Source organism: Cloeon dipterum, chromosome 3 (genome assembly GCF_949628265.1).
Source record: "Cloeon dipterum chromosome 3, ieCloDipt1.1, whole genome shotgun sequence".
NCBI classification, from domain to species: domain Eukaryota; kingdom Metazoa; phylum Arthropoda; class Insecta; order Ephemeroptera; family Baetidae; genus Cloeon; species Cloeon dipterum.
This window is the reverse complement of record NC_088788.1, coordinates 9,802,605-9,810,582: the sequence shown is the minus strand read 5'-3', so window position 1 is coordinate 9,810,582 and position 7,978 is coordinate 9,802,605. Positions and strand designations below refer to the sequence as shown.

Here is a 7,978-nt window from a genome sequence, read left to right as displayed (position 1 = left end):
TTTCCACAACGTTACGTTTATTTTCCATTTTCTCATCCCATCTGAGTCACTCAAATAAAGATAAAAAATTAGTAATTTTTTAATTTACAAAATAGAGGTGCATAAAAATCAGGAGGGAAGCGCCGGGGCACCTGTCGGTCCTGGTCCGAACAGCGGCGTTGGGCCTGTGGGCGCGAGAGGGCGGCACGATACTGGTCGGCGCTTCCCCTCCGGCGCTGGCAGGCTCCCCTCGCGCGGCGGACAGGGCAACCGACAGGTCGCAAGCAATGTGAGTAGCAGCGAGTGTTGCGCCGCGACGTCTGGCGTCCAGGCCCAGTTCCAAGTTCTTCGGTTGCCAGTGCAGTGAGTTGACTCTCTCAGTGCCGGAAAAACGTGTGGATTAACCGTGGATTTTCCGATCGGACAGTACCGACGCTTTCCGCAGGACGCTGCAGTCCTTCACCGTCGATCGGTGAGTTTCAACACCGCCGGCTCAGGGTCCCCTGGGCACCCTGGCTAATTATTTTCGCCACCCTGACCAGTACACGAGGATGGGATCAGCGAAAAAAATTTAATTTAGCTTTTAAAATTATTTATTTTAAAATTACAAGCTGTAGAAATAATTAGAATTGTTAATAATCATCAGGGTCGTTGGGAGATAAAATTTTATCACTTGAAAGGTGACTGACACGAGCTATCTAGCAAGGTGACACGGCCGTGAGAGCAAGAAAGGGTTAATAATCATTAGTGATACAGAATTCCCTTGTTAATGCACGCGAAGGCAGTTATTTTCTTCTTTCGATCAATCATGCGGTGGTCGTTACGGCGTCGGTCGCCAGCCTGTTGTGCGGTTATTTGGGCAAAACACCGGCCAATTCTCTCAAGGTCGCCAGGCCTGCCGCCTCATGAATAGGTCAAATTGGCGGCGACGCTGCTTTTTTTCCCTCCGTCACCAGCAGCAAACTCGCTCTCGATCCAAATCCATTGAGACTCTCGCAAAACCGCAATTTGCTCAGGCACACGCCGGCGGGATTTTGGAGGAATTAAGAGAGACAATTTTATGATGCAGGGCATATCATGTCTTAAAAAATATTTGGATAATCGGATATTTTTTTATCTGTTCCGAAACTCTTTACAATTTTTTTACATTGCGGCAAAGTTGGAACTTGATTGAACCTTTAAAAATAGATAAATTATATTAACACTCAACTTAACATGGGTTTTTATCTGTATTAAGAGCAAGAAATTCTCTACCCCACCGTCATTTGTTCAAAAATAGTTTTGAACAAATCGAGCCAATGAGTCTAGCCGTAACAAGCAACTCAATATTTTAATAAATGGAAATATTTAGGACTGAACAGTTATTTTCCATATATTTCTAGCAACAAAATGATCAGAAAAATCATGAAACTGCTTTCCCATTCCTGTCGTTAGTGCGAGAGCATTTAAAGTTTAAATTTATAATTTTAAACTACCAGCAGATTCAAAATAAAATATAAATTCTTGTTCACATTATTGACGAAAGAAAATCCGTCAGTCGTTTTGGGAATCAAATTAAATATTCATGTTTTCCAAAAATCAAATTCAATTAATTCCTTTTGCTTTGGAAATATCCAATTACCATATAATTTAATTATATCAATTATTCAAATTAAATCTTGGCGAGTGACCTTGATTCCAATCTCAACTCTTCAACACTCTTTCCCCACAAAAAGATTGTTTTCCCCGTATCGAACGCGGCGATCAGGAGGAGGCAGTGTGTAAACGCGGAGTTCCTCTCTTTCGATTTCGGTTCTGCTCGTTTGCACGCGTCTCGTGGCGGCAGAAGGCGGCAGGTGAGGATCATTCACCACCTGCCAGGTCGACACCATCATCATCCTCCACCGCCGCGTGGACCATATGACTGAATCGCGGCCCGCAATCTGCACCACCAGCTGCTCCTGCGTGCGTTCAAGTTCCTGCTCCGTCTCTTTTTCTGTTGATGCTACTTTTGTGCCGCACGCGCCACCAGAATTATTGTAGCAGCGATGCTAGATCGTAAGAGAAAAATATATAATATAAAAAATGTTATGCATTTGACAGAGCTTTACAATTTTAAACCACATTTAATTTTCCGCATTTATGTTTATTTAATAAATTATTGAATATATTTTTTAATTTTATTTAATTTGATGTTTTATTGTTTAATTTAAGATTAAAAATAGTTTAAACCTTTTTCTGTTTGAATTAGCTTTGATGAGTTTCAGAATTTATAAATTTTACGCTGTGATTTGACATTTATTCAATGATTAAATAATTAATTTGATTAATGTAGTAGGCAATTCTTTGAAGTAAATGTGTTAGATTTATCCCTTAATAAATCGAAATTAATAGGTAAAAAATTTTACCGATACGTGCAAAATAATCAACCTTTTCACGGCGAAAAACCTGCATCACTACAAATCGAATTTAACGGAAAGCAAATGAATCAAATCAAAGAACACAAACGAAACGCACTTGTTACAGTAATGTCGAGGCAAAAAGCCTCTTTCCAAGCGGATGATTCTCAATCGATCCTTAGCTAATCAAATACAATTCAGTTAATCGCAAGTCAATCGCGTCTGGGGAAACAATAATACATAATAATAAATAAATAAAAGTGTCTGAAATGAGCGCTCGTGCTCCACGGCTTCAAGTGAAACGTGAAGGAGAGGTGACGTAACCTCGGGATTATTGCATTTAATTTCAACTCGATTCCACCTCGATGACAATTAGTGCAATGAAATTTTAATTGCATAAAAATATTGAAAGAAAAATGCAAGGTCGTCTGGTTAAAGGAATATTGGATCATAAAACGAATAAAAGTTCATTTTTTTTAAATCGATTTCAAATTTGTACTTAAAAGTCTTATTTTTCACGGAAGCAGATTAAATATGCAACATAATATCGGTTAATTATTTCGCTCGGGGGATTTTCTGCAATTAAACTCGGGCTGCATAACGAGAGGATAAAATTTATATCGCTCAGAGCCACGAGTGAAAGGTGAATTTCGTTATTATTCGCAGCCACAGCATTTAGTCTCTCTCTCTCTCTCACTCGCACTTGCGGGAGAATAATGAAGTGAAAATCTATTGAAACGGACAATAAGAAGCTGCGAGCGTCGCTAATTCGCAATCAGATAGTGACTGACGCAACTCACCAAATTCACAAGATGACCAACTCAGTCGGTGAAATCTTCAGGATTTATGTCCTTTCACGCAAAAAAAAGGAAAGTAAATTCCATTGTGAAACCCTTGATTAAACAATCGTGAGTTCGGATAATTGCTTTTGAATATGATTTACATAAAAAACAATGACAGTTATTATTTACAATGATAATACGAAATAAAAATATTTAAAAATTAAATTTTTAGATCAATTTGTTCTTTGTTTAAAAATTCTCAATTAAAAAAATCAGATTTTCAATTCTTCAAAAGATACAAAGATGAAAAAGGAATCTACTAACTCAATTTCTTAACAAAGAGAATAATTAAATAAACAGATTTGATTTATTTCCTGGTTACGTCAGGTCGGCTCTTCCTATCTCCTTCGGTTTTATTTTAATTTATTTCTCTGCTCCTAAACAATGTTAACCCGGATCTCATTCACTTAATTAGTTAACGACTTTTCGTTGCATCGCAAAACCACGAAACGCTCGGTCTCAACAACCGGCGTGGAAACCGAGAGTTAAACGAGAGCGACGATCGTTTAAACGGCCGAAAAGAGGAGGTACGCGCGCGTTTCGTGAGACATGCAAACGATAATACATATAACTTGGCCACCGGCGGCAGCTGCTGCTGTTGCTGTCGTCATTAAAGGGGCCCAGAGCTCAATGCTTTCGGAAAATTGGTGCCTCTCGAGACGAGTTGGAGCTCGAAAAGGTGTTAAAATATGAGCACGGAATCTATCTGCGCCTTTTATCATTCCATTAACGCGCAATCACCGCGCGCCTCGCCCCCTGCGGTGTGAAACATTGTTTCTCACGATTGATTTCCTTCCACGCTTCGAATCTGGATAGTTTATACAGAGCTGCTGGGTCCTGTCCTGATGCAATCCGTTTTTTGTCGGGATAGTTATACAGAAAAAAATAAACAAAGGAGTCTAGCTTACTACATCAAACGTGAGAGAACATTCTTCCTGATTAGAGCGGATTCATAAATATACAAACTTTGATTTTAAATTAAAGTCAAATTTTCCAAATTTTAGTCAAATGCAAACAACAAAATTTGAGACATTTTACCGATCTGAATGTCATTTAAAAGGGATTGCAAAACCCCCTACAGATTTTCATATTTTTTCCCAATTTTATCTTGATCAGCGGGGTCCAGATGTGCGAAGGACATCAGGAAGACATAAATTTTTATTGAGTCACGGTTATCAATTTGGAAGACATTTCTTCCAATTTTTAAAATTCGATTTTGGTGCTTATTTTCATGAAAAATTCATACTGCTTTTAGGTAACCTCTTTTTTGAATAACCTATAGGTTTGAAAATAAAAATAAGATGATTTATTATTTCTCGAATTAAATTAGTGTATTAAATCTTTAAATATTTTTAGAGTTATGATTTTTAGACGGATATTTATCCTATAAACGGATATTTCGGATGTTTCTAACAAGGAATACGTATTGCGGTTCACCCTATCTTTCGATTACAAATTGATATTTTTATCTGGATGAACCATATTCTGGCCATTTAATACTTCTCGAATTACAACTTAAACGAAAAAGATTTGATTATTTAAATGAAATTTTACCCTGACTGAAATGAAAACTGTCTAACTTTTTTAAACCACGACGAGTATAGTTATTCTTTCTAAATAAAAAAATTCTGTCTGTTTTTAATGGTCCTAAAATGTAAAATAACCTCTTTTCACACGAGCAAACTGTTTAGAACGAAATAATAGATAGAAAAATTTAACAGAAATTAATCCGCGAGGAAAATTTCTAACATAAAGCCAAATTTGGCTGATTTAAAAGGTTTCACCATGCCTTAAGACATCTTTTCTGATTTTTATGATGGTTTCGATACAATTTTAAGTAAGGTCGATGGCTTAACTGTGTAATTCGTGTTGATGGTCCGGTATCGTTTAGATTTTCCTGAATAACTTCTCATCATTCCTTCAACCCCCTTCTGTACTAAAAGGTTACGGAAAAACTCTTTAAATTCAACGAATTTCCCGTTTATTACCTCATCTAAACCTTTGAGATTTCATTTGCCGACAGGTAGTAGATTACGTCAAAACATTTTTCTCAAAAATATGAGGATGTACAAATCGTCTAGCTCGTGTTGTCACACGAAATTTGCACTCGTTCATCAAGCTAGAGGGAACGTGCAGCGACCTTTTGCACACACGCCCCTTATTATTTCGTTTCCCAGCGAGATGGAGCAGAAGCAAAACGTGCTCATTGTTTAGACTGAGTGAGTAAGTTAAGCAAATTGGGAGGAGAGCAGCGTCCGTCTCCGGCGCGCACAGAGCAAGGTCGTAAAATTTAATAGCCCCCTAGACTCTCGACTAAATAGCCAAAACTGAGCGAGCGAGCGAGCGAGGCAGACGCTTGCTAGGACTTAATTTTATGGGCTTATAAATTAGCAGCTCTCCGCTTGGGAAAAATTAGCGACGGCCAAGAGTGATAAGCATCGCCTGTTGGATTGTCGGCGCGGTAATTAGAAAATAATTTTCGCCGCTTTTTGCGCCTTGAGAAACGAAAATGACTGCGCTGCGTGAAATTAATCCGCAGCTTTTGACACAGGATAATTTGTTTCATTTTTTTTCTTTCTCTTATGAGTGAGATGTTCTTTTTTAAATAACGACCAGCTCTAAATTGATTTTATCTGCTAACATTTTACATGACTTCTAAATCATTATATAAAGGGATTATTTCAATTATAATATTGTGTAATTTAATCAATGCAATACTTGTATTTTAAATAAGACTTTATTGAACTAAAAGTAACCAAAATAAATAATAAAGCGCATGAACATGTTTTATTAATTAAAAATTTAAAATTATGTACAATAACACAATAATATCCGTCTCTAACTGAGGTTTTCTGGTGAAACCTCCTTTAAAAGCCACGAATTGATAAAAATGCGTCAGTCTGCAGCATTTAAAATCTTGAAAGCACCGAGTCTGTCTGCCAATTTATGCGTCAGCCTGGATTTAATAAATTTTAAAACAGACAGGGCTCTTTTTAAAAAATCTTTAGTCTTAGTTATGGTTGCGATTTATGGCAGCAAAGCCACAAGTTAATATTTTCCCCGAAGCATAAAATCCAGACTCTCGTCGGCTACTTGGTATGCACGTGGTTTGGATGACAGTGTCTCCGCGCACTCGAGATCTTCCTTCGTGCTGCCCTCCGAGGGCAGATTTACGACGCCAACTCCCAACTCCTCTGCTCTGTGTATGTTTTTTTTTCTCCCATTTCGTCGGCACGCACATTTCGAGGGGAAAAAAATTAATCTCGCACTGCTCTTTTTATCTGCTGACAAAAAGGTGCCAGCCTGCCGCCCGCGGTCCAACTTCTCGCCCCCTTATTTAAGCTTTGTTGGTATTTTGGTCGGTGAGTGCGTGTATAATAGACCTGAGTGAGGTATAGAGGCTCCTTAAGTCGGATGGAAGGTCTTTAATTGTACGCTTTCGGTCCAATTTTCATAAATCATCTCCACAGTTGAGCAGCTTCCTGTGTAATTTCTGGAAAATGATTTGGACTGTTATTCAGTTTCTGGAGAGAGATAAATCACAGGTAGAGGATTTGTGAGAAATATTGGTCAACAATTTTAACGGTTTTAATATTTTACTAAATAAAAAGTAAATATTTTCTCCCAATGCAATATTTTTATCAAGCAACACGCAAAAAATAATTGCGTCTTATCTTTTATCTTCAATTTGAACTTGCATAATGTGATGACCTGATTTCCTATTCAGCGGCGACATATCAAACCTTTTAAGCTGGGTCAAAAGCACGAACTCTGCACTGGCCATTACATACATCTGGAAAGCAAACAAACTTCTTTCTTCTTTCCTGCTTCGGACGACGACGATCTTGCGCTTATAGAGCGCGTGTTTATTCCGTTGGGCCGCTCACAGAGCCAGCAGACGCACAATTCCCATGCCAGTGTCAATGGAGATTATATGCATAATGTATGTGCACACAGAGCAAACTCGCTAACACATGCGAATGGACAGGCCGGCCGTCTGTGTACTCGCCGGGGTCATAGGGCGACAGGCTCATTTGCATTCGGCCCACGCCCCCAATTCGAATGTTTATGTGTATCTCGCTCGGCGGTAGGAGGAAAAAGACTCACTCTCACGACACTTTCATGTCGAGCTGAATGGAAATCATATCAACTAAAAATTCGGGAAATTGTCCATCGACATTAACAAACGCAATTACTACTCGTTAAAACTGCAGAATTTATACGGTTTATACAGTCTCTTGCAAAAATCCAACGAATGGAGATTCTATTCGTTCTTTTTTAAAGAAAAAATAAACATTCCTTCCTCGTTGGAGGGCTATAGATAACTGATTTTTTTTTCAGAGAAAGCATGATATGTTCTTGTTGGCGGTTTTCTTTCCCTCCCATCTCTTTTTTTATATTAAATTGTTTCCAGATGAAAAATGATTTCACAATCATTTTTTCACCCTGAGATCTAATACAAGCTTTTCGTTGGGCGAAAAACGGCTACTTTTGTCACCCCTTTCCGGTCGCCTTGCTTCCGTGCGCTGGACTGTTAATTTTCTTCTTTTTGCTAAGGAAGCGATTTCTCATTTTTTTTTTAAAGTACTGTTTTCCTTTTTCCAAAATAAACACTCACCAAATTTCATTGATAAACATACTGGCTTGACTGCATGCGTTAAAAACTAGAATAAAAGCAATACCTTTTTGTAGAAATATATATATATATATATAAAGCTCGCAATACTAAAAAGAACAAGGAACATCTGATTCAACTTGAAATTTTTGAAAACCTCGAGT

The 7,978-nt window shown here is 38.1% G+C and overlaps 1 protein-coding gene across 1 annotated transcript in view; it reads left to right on the top strand.

Moving 5' to 3' along the window:
• The first annotated feature begins 276 nt into the window (after positions 1-276).
• Positions 277-7,978, top strand: part of LOC135940809 (rho guanine nucleotide exchange factor 10) — an 88,830-nt gene continuing 81,128 nt past the window's right edge. Inside the window, exon 1 of the mRNA XM_065485872.1 lies at positions 277-451. The gene's annotated coding sequence lies outside the window, so the exon portion shown is untranslated. The remainder of the gene's footprint in view (positions 452-7,978) is intronic.